Genomic DNA, 10,159 nt, shown 5'->3' with positions numbered 1-10,159 from the left:
AGCCATCCACAGAGAACAAAGGAGGGGAGATGCAGTGTGTCCAAGGCCAGCAGCAGCCCAGGAGAATGGGGATCAAGAAGAGATTAGTGGCCAGGTGGTGGTGCATGCCTGTAATCCCAGCAGTTTGGGAGGCTGAGGCAGGAGGATCAAGAGTTCAAAGCCAGCCTTAGCAACTTAGTGAGGCCCTAAGCAATTCTGTGAGACCCTGTCTCTAAATAAAATATATGAAAGGGCTGGGGATATGGCTCAGTGGTTAAGTACCCCTGGGTTCAATCAGCAGTATTAAAAAAAAAGAATTAGTGGACTTTGAGATCATACAGGCACTAGAGACAGCAGATTTGTAGCAAAGGGGAGGTGAGAAAACAGGGGCAAAGTAGAACTTTTTGGGGGGTAGGTACTGGGGATTGAACTCAGGGGCACTTGACCACTGAGCCACATCCCCAGCCCTATTTTGTATTTTATTTAGAGACAGGGTCTCACTGAGTTGCTAGTGCCTAACTTTGCTGAGGCTGGCTTTGAACTCCCCATCCTCCTGTCTCAGCTTCCCAAGCTGCTGGGATTACAGGTGGGCACCACCTCACCCTGTGGCAAAGTAGATAGGACAGATTGCTGGAGGCGATAGAACATGATCCTTTAGGGTGACTCAAAATATTTCAGCGTATTGGAAAAAGTTGTTACATCAGGTGGGAAATGGACCCTGGACAGGAGGGGGCCCCAGCTTGAAGAAGTGTGAGATTGGAGATCAATAAGAAGCAATAAAGGAAAGAAGGAGATTGAAAGCAGCAAAATGGAAGTGGGTTTTATTCTTGCAGGCTTTGTGGGCATGCTGCCTTAGCTGGCAGAGGTTTTCTGACTCAGGTTTAAATGGGAACAACAGACCCTGATCACAGGGGAAATGAAATCCAGCACTACAGTAAGGGAGAAAAACCACTGTGGTTTTGCATAATTTGTGAATAAATGGAAATTAAGTCTAAAGGGAAAAAAGGAATGACACTTAAAAATAGTCACCCCACAAGAAGCAATTAGGCTGATGTTATTTGTAACTAAATAGAAACTTTCAGTGATTTTAAGTACTGGTTTACCTTACTATAGTAAGGAGGAAAAGATGCAAATATCGTTCTACTCTTGGTCTTGTGTTTAAAGTCAGTTTCTGGTGCTTTTTGTGGCTTTTTCTGCTTACCTAATTGCCGCAGTCTGGCTGGGCACAAAATCACGAGCCACTCAAGCAGGAACAAACTTTATTTTTGAAACTGCTGCCAATGCCCCCTATGCTCCCAGGAAGATTGCCGACTGACCCACGTGGCCTCTCCCGGGTCCCAACAGGAACTCCCTCCTCCGGAATTCCCTCCTACCGCACTTCCCCAACCAATGGGAACTCTCCAGGAGTCCCGTAGCAGGCAGAGGTGAACAGCAGGAGTCCAATATCCATATGAATGCAAATCTTAACATAATCATATCATCTCAATGGCTTGCTGGCATCACCTTTCAACCAAAAATGCCATGCATCATATTACTTGGCTGTGGCTCTTAGCACCTAATGAATCCATGTTTAATATGTTGAAATGGATGAGAGTGAGTGGGAAGATCATTTAAAACAAATTAAAACCAACAAGGAACCCTTTCCTGTTATTGGCAGAAAAGGGTGAGGAGGAACTTCATTTGGGGGAAATATAGAGTACCCAGAGTGCTGAGTCATGGGGTTCAGGTTGAAGATGGGGGCCCAGTTTCCCCACGGGTCTCTGAGGTCTGAGGCCCTGGGGCCTACCCAGGCTGTGGAAGTCCCTCCTGAAGTTGGTTCTAGCAGTTTCCTCCAACCCAGGACTCCTGCCTTTTTTTTTTTTTTTTTTTTTTTTAACCACTCTGTGCTCTACCTACACTGAAATATTTTGAGTCACCCTAAAGGATCATGTTCTATCACCTCCAGGCCTTGGCACAGACTTTCCTGTGCTTGTTCACTTCCTACTCCTCCATCCCCATCATACTGAGCCTCCTCTGGCCACCTCCTGCAGGTCCTTCAGTGTAGCATTCATTTCCTCTGGCTCCTTCTCTAATCTCCCCCAGGGAACCCTTTTCTATGCCCACTCCTTACCCTCGGGGTATCTACCTCTTCTCTTGACCAGTCTCTGAGCTCTTTCAGGTCAGGACTCATCTGGGCCACCTCAGCATCAACCCCAGGGCAAACCCCTAGGGATATGTGGTGCCCAGAAGAAACAGAGGCCTGCTCTGCTGTAGGTTGGGCATCACCTTGTATTCTGTGTCCTGCAGGGCCAGGAGCTCCTTGAGAGCAGGGCCTGGATCATTTCTTGCTGGGTCCCCGGCATCAAGCACAGAACTTGTAATAGATGCTGATAAACATTATCTGAATGAGCTGCGTGGGAAAGATGAAATGATGGTGAGACTGAGGCATAACTGACTCCATCTGCTACTCCTCAGGCCTCATTCAGCCCCTTGGGTTAACGTGACTGGTCTGAATTGTTACTGAAGCCAGTTTTCTGGCCAGTTCCCCTGAGGAAGACATGGGGGATCAACCCACCAACCTGACCACTGAGTCACATCCCCAGCCCTATTTGGTATTTTATTTAGAGACAGGGTCTCACTGAGTTGCTTAGTGCCTCGCTAAATTGCCAGGAACCTGCCCAGATATCAAGTAGCCACAATCTGATTCACCTAAGGTTCTTAACTGTTTCTTCTGACACCCTTGCTGGGCACAGCTGATAGACCCAACCTGATCTTTTATTAAAATTGGGAGCCATCTCGCCACAAAGCCATGAAAAGATAATTTCGGCTTTACTATAAATTACTGCAAATTCTGAACCTGCTTGGAATGCCTGCCCGTGCCTTGAACTCACCCATGCCTGGCTCTCTGACCAGATAGCAGCCCTCTCTGAAACTTAGTGACACCTCATAAATATTGGCCTTCCCTGGCCAGACAACGACCCTCTCTGAGGCTCTAATGGTCCTCATAAATTCTGATGTTGGGGCCAGCAAAAAAAAAAAAAAAAAAAATGTAAACTACCATTAGTGTGATGCTTGTCAGAGTTCTGTTATCTGTAACCCCCCTTTGTGTAACTTTCTGGGCTATAAAGCTGGGCTGTAGGAAAGGTGGGGTGCTGTCTTGTTCCCGCCGTTTTGGGAGGGAGAAGCAGCCCGGCCGGTCGAAATAATAAGCTTGCTTTAATTTGATTTTAATTGGAGTCAGTGGTCTTTTCTTGCGTCCTGGTCTAACACAGCCACACCCACACCTGCTTCCTGCTTCCTCTATCTTGGAACATGAATACCATCCCTGTAACATGAATATCCCTGTAACATGGATATCACCTCTCTGCTGTCCCTGAAAGAATAACCCCCTTCACATCTGTGGGAGGTGAAAGTCTCCCTTGAAGGATTTTTGACCTGTAACACACTTTGCCTGTGTTTTTTCTTTTCCAGAATCTTCTCCTCCCTGATCTCCTCCCTAATCTACTTCTCCCTGATCTTCTCTGATATTCTTTTCCCCAACTTCTCCTTGATTTTCTTTTCCCAAAACTTCTCCCTAACCTTCTCCTCCCCAATCTTCTCTGATAGTGTTTTCTCTAAACTTCTCCCTGATCTTCTTTTCCCTAACCTCCATCCTCATCTTCTCTGATCTTCTTTCCCTAAACTTCTCCTCCCTGATCTGTTTTTCCCTGATTTTCTCCTTCCTGATCTCTCCTCCCTAATCTCATTTTATCTGAATCACCTCTATAAAGGCCCCCTGTTCCTGCAGATGGGCAGAATCACAGCCTTTGGGACAGGAGTCTCCTGTGTTTCTCCTTTGCTAGCAAAACAATAAACCTTCTTTTTCCTTTTTCTCCACACTGTATCTTCGTTATTGGATTGGCATTGGGGACAAGGACTACACTTTCAGCACGACCAGCAGATCATTCCTGAACTCCCTCTGTGTGCCAGGAGCCCTATCAGGCACTGGGAACAGAATGGAGGACAAAGAGCCATGGTCCTTTCCCTGCAAACTCTAGTTTTACAATAAAAGTCGTTTAAAATAAAGGTGAATTATATTCACACATATGATCACAAAAAGCAAACTGAGTGCAGTGTAAGAAAGGAATGCAGGGACCTACTTTAGAAAGAGTCAACTTTGAGGCTGAAACCCCCACTGCACCCCATATTCCCTCCAAATGATAATAATCTCTTCCTGTACTGGGTCCTCACAGGATGCAGAAACAACAGTGTCCTCAAAAAAGTCCAAGGACTGGGATAAGTCAGGCCCAAGTTCCCCTCCCAGCTGGGGAACTTCACGTCCTCCTCTGTGAGTGGGGACAACCACCACAAGAGGGCAGTGGTGAGACTGCATGAGAAGAGAAAAGGAACCCACCTGGTAGCAGCCCAGATCTGCCCAGCATTTGGAGGGTCTCACTTCCTCCTGCTCCCAGTGGCCTGCCACCGCCTGCCCACCCTCAGACCTCCTCCTGACAGTTTAGTCCTGCCACTGGCCTCATTGCCTAGGTGGGCGGGGCCTGCCCCTCCTCCCAGTTCAGTCAGGAAGGACAATGAGGGTTTTTTGTTTTAATTAGTTATACATGACAGTAGAACGCATAAATGGGGTATAATTTCTCGTTTTTCTGATTGTACATGTTGTAGAATCTCATCGGTCATTCAGTCATATACGTACATAAGGTAATGATGTCTGTTTCATTCCAGTATCCCTATCCCCATTCCCCCTCCCCTCCCCTCACTCACCTATCTAATCTAAACTAACTCTATTCTTCCCTAGGGTCGCCCCCTATTGTGAATTAGCCTCCGAATACCAGAGAAAACATTCGGCCTTTGTTTTTTGGGATTGACTTCTTTTGCTTAGCATGATATTCTCCAGCTCCATCCATTTACCAGCAAATGCCATCACTTCATTCTTCTTTAAAGCTGAATAAAAAAGCATCCATCTCCTCTTTTCACCCCTAACTTCAAAGAGTCCCCAAATCTCACATAACTTACACTCTTCTTCCCCTGTACTGTCCTTGGGGACCTTGACCATGCACAGGGCTTCAAGACCTGCATCTTCACGGGTGAGTCCAATTTTTCATCACTAGCCTACTCACAGCCATCCCTGGAAACAGCCACAGGAACCAAACTCTCTCCTGTCTTGTTTGCTGTGTCTGCTGGCCTGAATGGTCTTCCTGCTTCAACCCTGCTCCTTCCCCAAACCATCTCTACACAGCTCCACATACAATTTCATTTTTTTTAATATATTTGTTTTGCCTACTAGTCTACGAGTGCTGTGTCAGCAGGACCATTCCTATCCATTCCCCTATATAACTCCTCATCCGATGACATTTGAGCTCTTCCATGATCCAAACACTTAATACATAGTCATGCACAAAGCGGACTCTCAATTATTTGAGTGAGTGCATGCAGTTGGCTGTTAGACAGTGCAGTTCTAACAGCCAGCAGAAGCTGTCCCCTGATTGGAATGATTCTGCCTAAAGGTTCAGAATCTACACCAGGAAGCAGTGCTACCCCAGGTACAACCTTCCGGTACTTACTGTCCTCTCTTTCCCCAAGAACTGCCCACACTCAGCAGAGACATGAGGAATCGGTCCTGTGTTATCCAAACAGGCCCTCCTGGCTTACTGTGCGGAGTCGCCCCCAGAGAAGTCCTAACAGGGGGACCAAATTTAAAACTGAAATTGGGACAAGTCAGACTGTAGCTGCTCAGGCTTGAGCACGGCAGGGCTAGGGTCAGCAGGATCTGGGCAGGCAGCCATGGAAGCATGGGTGGCTACATTAGCAGGGGAGCGCTGTCCTGCAGGAGGCAGCCTATGGCAGATCAGCCCCGCCCACTCACTGGAATGGGTCTTTCAACTAGTTACCATTCTAGAGCCTACAGCTCTGTGGCACTCACTAGCTTACCAGAGTGGGCAGGGCACTCCCAATTTACAGAGGGAATACTGTGTTCCAAGAAGCAACAGGTCTTTCCTAAGTTTGCAAAAGGGTATATGGCAGGGCTGCCTCTCAGAATGTCTGCCCACATCCCTGAGTGTCTTACTGTTCCAACTCTGAACACTTAGCTCTTGTCCTCCTGGACCTTTGGAACCAACAAGGTCTTGTTGACTGGTGTGTACTTTGCTCCCAGAGGAGAAAGAAACTGGCCACTTCCTCATGAGAACTCAGCCCGGAATCAGGGGCCCTCGCAATGACAGAGACAGAACAGCAGCAGCTTGGGATTCAGGCAGACCTGGTTGGAATTCCACTACTGAGTGCTAGGAAGCTTCTACAAGGATTTGCACCTGAACTCTAAACCCTTCAGTTACTACATCTCTAAAAGAGGGTTAGTGTTGGGAGCCACTCTGGACAGAAGCTATGTGCACACTTTTAAGTCCTGAGTAAAGGGGTGCTGAACAGGTAGGTATTGCACCCCGCAATACGCTGGGCCTTACCTCCACTCGGATAAGGTGTGGCTCCAGGAGTGGGCGACACCCAATGGGGTTGAATTACACCCACCTGTTCCTTTGTAATCCTACCCCTTTGTCCTTTTTGAGATAGAATGTTCCATGGAACCTCCCCTTGTGTGTCCCCTATATAAGAATAAAGAATTCCAGTGGCTCTCTCTGTCTTTCCATGGACCCCTAAGGTCACAGAGCCTTCCCCAGATTTTGAAAAGGTACTCTTCACCGTTTTCGTAAATCATTGGAATAGTCAGATTTTGTGAACCCAGCATTGTTGCCAGCTCGGATGGATGGCAATAGGGTAGTTTATTATTTCTCAGGGGAGTTGAGGACTAAGAGAATCTTTCTCAATAAGTGGTTATCTGCTCTTTCTCCTCCTTCAACTAGTTAGTGGCAGATGTGCACCATGCTCATGCTCCTATTGCCATTGCTGGAAGATACCTCACTCACCTAGGATCAGTGCTGGGGACACAGTCCTCATCTGGGCCTTTCTCCTCCATTAGCCCAGAGCACATCAGACTTTTCCCACCAGACCACACCTCACCATCTCCAAGGGAGCGTACCTGGGAATAAAAGCACGAGGAAGTACTGACTGGCACCCTGTGGCTGACAGAACCTCTGGGTGTAGTACACTGGGGCTTGGACAGCTAGAATGGCCTGCAAGCTCACTTACATTGGGCCCCACGCCTTCAGTGGAATAACTGGAGGCTCACAGAGAGGAAGAGGCTTGGGAAGAGCCAATACACCCAGTGGCTAGAACACAGGCCTCTGGATTCTATGTGAGGCCCCACCCCTATCACACCTGCACTCTGGCTCCCTAGGGCTGGAGTGAGGACAGTGCTGTCACCAACACACACCCCAACTCCTCCTGGCCGGGGGTCCTCAAGTCCCACTTAATCAGAACAACTGTAAGGGCAGATTTCTATTCTCTTCTGTGTCTTCCCAACACCTGTGGGACATTAGAAAACATCCAGTCCATTAAGATCACTGAGCTGGCCTAACTGGCTCTGGGAAGAGCTTCCACACTCGCTGCGGTCCTGGTGGCTTCCCTGAGAACAACTGTTTGGCTGGCTGAAGTCTGCTAGTAACTCGACTCCCTTTTTAAACTGTCAACACAGCTGTATCATCAGCCTCATTAAAATTGATATCAGCACATGACAGACATGGGTAAAATGGAAGGTCACAGGAAAGGATCAATAGGTCCTTCTTTGTGGTCCTGTCCCACTGTGCTCTGGTAGCAGGTAGTGTAGCTCACAGGAATGCCAGACACAGAAAGGAAGGCACTCTCCTGTGCCTAACCTAGGTGTGCACCAGCTAGAATTATGGTGGTGGAGATGTGGGAGGGAGCAGGATGCTAGCACCTTCAACAAGACAGCATGCGTTTCAACGGCAGCAAGTGTCACCACGTTTAGAGCCTGGATCCCTGTAGCAAGAATGAACGATTGAGAAGGTGGCCACATGGTTTCTAGGATACGTTCTTTCAATTCTTGCCCAGGTCACTGGGCCAGGCCTGGGCCCTCTTTTGGGTTTCAGTTCTCCCATCTTTATAATGAGTTAATGGCTTTCCCCTCTCAGAGCACCGAAGTGTGGTTTCAAATGAAATGGCACGCCACGCTGACACCTTACACGCAGGTGTGCCTGTTAACATGCCTCGGCCCATGGCCTCCCCCAGGAGCCGGATGTCCAGCCCATCACAGCTGCTACCCAGCTTTGACATTTTGTAACCCAAGTATTTGCTGCAAAATTTGGAAGCAAACCTGTCCAATGCAACTCTCCACACAGACAACTGCAGAACTGTGGTCTGTGCTGCGCACTCATCACCAGAAAAGTTTCTCAGAATTTTATTCTTTAGTCAAGGGCAGTGGAACCTCCAGCCTCTCTTTGAGGGGAGAATCATGTTAAATGCTTCTGGTAAGCCTACTTTTAAAAGAAAAACACAATAGCAATAAAATCCTGGTTGGTAATTCCCTAAGCGTCTCACTAGCTACATGTGCAAGGTCAAGCCAACATTTTACATAGTGAACGCACAAGAAAGGTTTGGCCTATAAGGTCATCTGGAAGGGTCCAATTACTTTTCCAGTCTCCCCTTCTATTCCTTTATTTATTTGTGGTGCTGGGGATTGAACCCAGGGCTTTGTGCATGCAAGGCAAGCACTCTACCAATTGCACTATATTCCCAGCCCCTATTCCTTCTTTCTTTCTCCTTTAGTCAAATCTGCCTGTTTTTCTAGAAACTTCCCTGAAAGTATGCCACTTAGAGGCACCACCTCTCCAGTATCTGCACTACACTAACCCACCTGGATGGATCTCTTGTCCTTAGGTCCTAGTAAGTAAAGGGTAACTCCTGTACTAATGTCTTCTCTTCCCTTTCTCTTCTTTTGGTTACTATGAGCACCAAGGGCTGGTCATCTCTGTAATCCAATCCCTCTCCCTTCTGCCCAGCCAATGAGTCTGGCACATCCTAAGTACATGGTAGTTATGAAGATTTGCAAAGTGGAAGTTAAGGACTCAAGGTTGAGAAAGTCATACAGTTTAAACCAGAAATCAAACTCAATTTTTTTTTGCAAAAAAATAAACATTTTAAAACACACGAGACCTAAAATTTAAAAGTACAAAATTTGTGGACTTCATAAAGACTATGTAACTTTTCTTAGTTATAAATTCCATTTAGATTTTAATCTTCCACAGTTTTTTTAATATTTATTTTTTTTAGTTTTGGCGGACACAACATCTTTGTTTGTATGTCGTGCCGAGGATTGAACCCGGGCCGCACGCATGCCAGGCGAGCGCACTACCGCTTGAGCCACATCCCCAGCCCTTTCACACTGTTTTTACATGCATTCCAATAAATACAGCTAAGATTTATTAAAATAACCCTCAAAATTTCCATGAAAAACTTTTAGTAAGACAATGCAGTCACACATTTAGTGAAACTAAATGGTTGAATCACCACTGGAATCAGACTACCTCTCCCCACCCAAATCCCCTTGAGTTCATCAAGAGAAAATTTCCACCTTCTGGTAAAGCCATGCTGACCTCCGGCAGGCCGTCCTCTCCTGGGGGAGGCTTTTCACATTGTTTCTCCTCAGCACGCCTGTCTTAGTAACAAACCATGTTCTGTTCACCTGTCAGTCAAACACCATCTGTGTCACAGCCTTGGTGTAAAGCCCATTTTGTCCTCTAGACCTTCCTGTCAGTGAGGGTCACAGAACCTCAGTGCTGCAACAGTCTTCATAAGCCATTTGGTCACACCCCTTCAATCTTAGACTGGGAGGGAACCCAGAGGCCAACACAAGGTCACACAGAAATAAGTTAGCCTTAACTAGAATCCAGATCTCTTAGGACTCCAATGAAGCCTTTTTCTTTAAATCATTCTCTGTTCTTTAATTCATGGATTACTCAAACCTAAAATTATTTCAGGGGCCACAGAACATTCAATTCCAAACATTAATTTTCTTTTGGTGGTGTGGCGGGGTGTGCCAGAGATTGAACTCTGGGCACTTGACCACTGAGCCACATCCTCAGCTCTATTTTGTATTTTATTTAGAGACAGGATCTCACTGAGTTGCTTAGAGCCTTACTAAGTTGCTGAGGCTGGCTCTGAAAGCACGATCCTCCTGCCTCAGCCTCCTGAGCTGCTGGGATTATAAGCATGGGCCACCATATCTGGTCCATTATTATTTTTCTAGGGTTGGGGATCGAATTCTGGGCCTTGCATGTGCTGGGCAAGTGCTCTATCA

Source organism: Marmota flaviventris, chromosome 13, assembly GCF_047511675.1.
Source record: "Marmota flaviventris isolate mMarFla1 chromosome 13, mMarFla1.hap1, whole genome shotgun sequence".
Taxonomy (NCBI): Eukaryota; Metazoa; Chordata; class Mammalia; order Rodentia; family Sciuridae; genus Marmota; species Marmota flaviventris.
Note: the sequence above shows the minus strand (reverse complement) of the source record.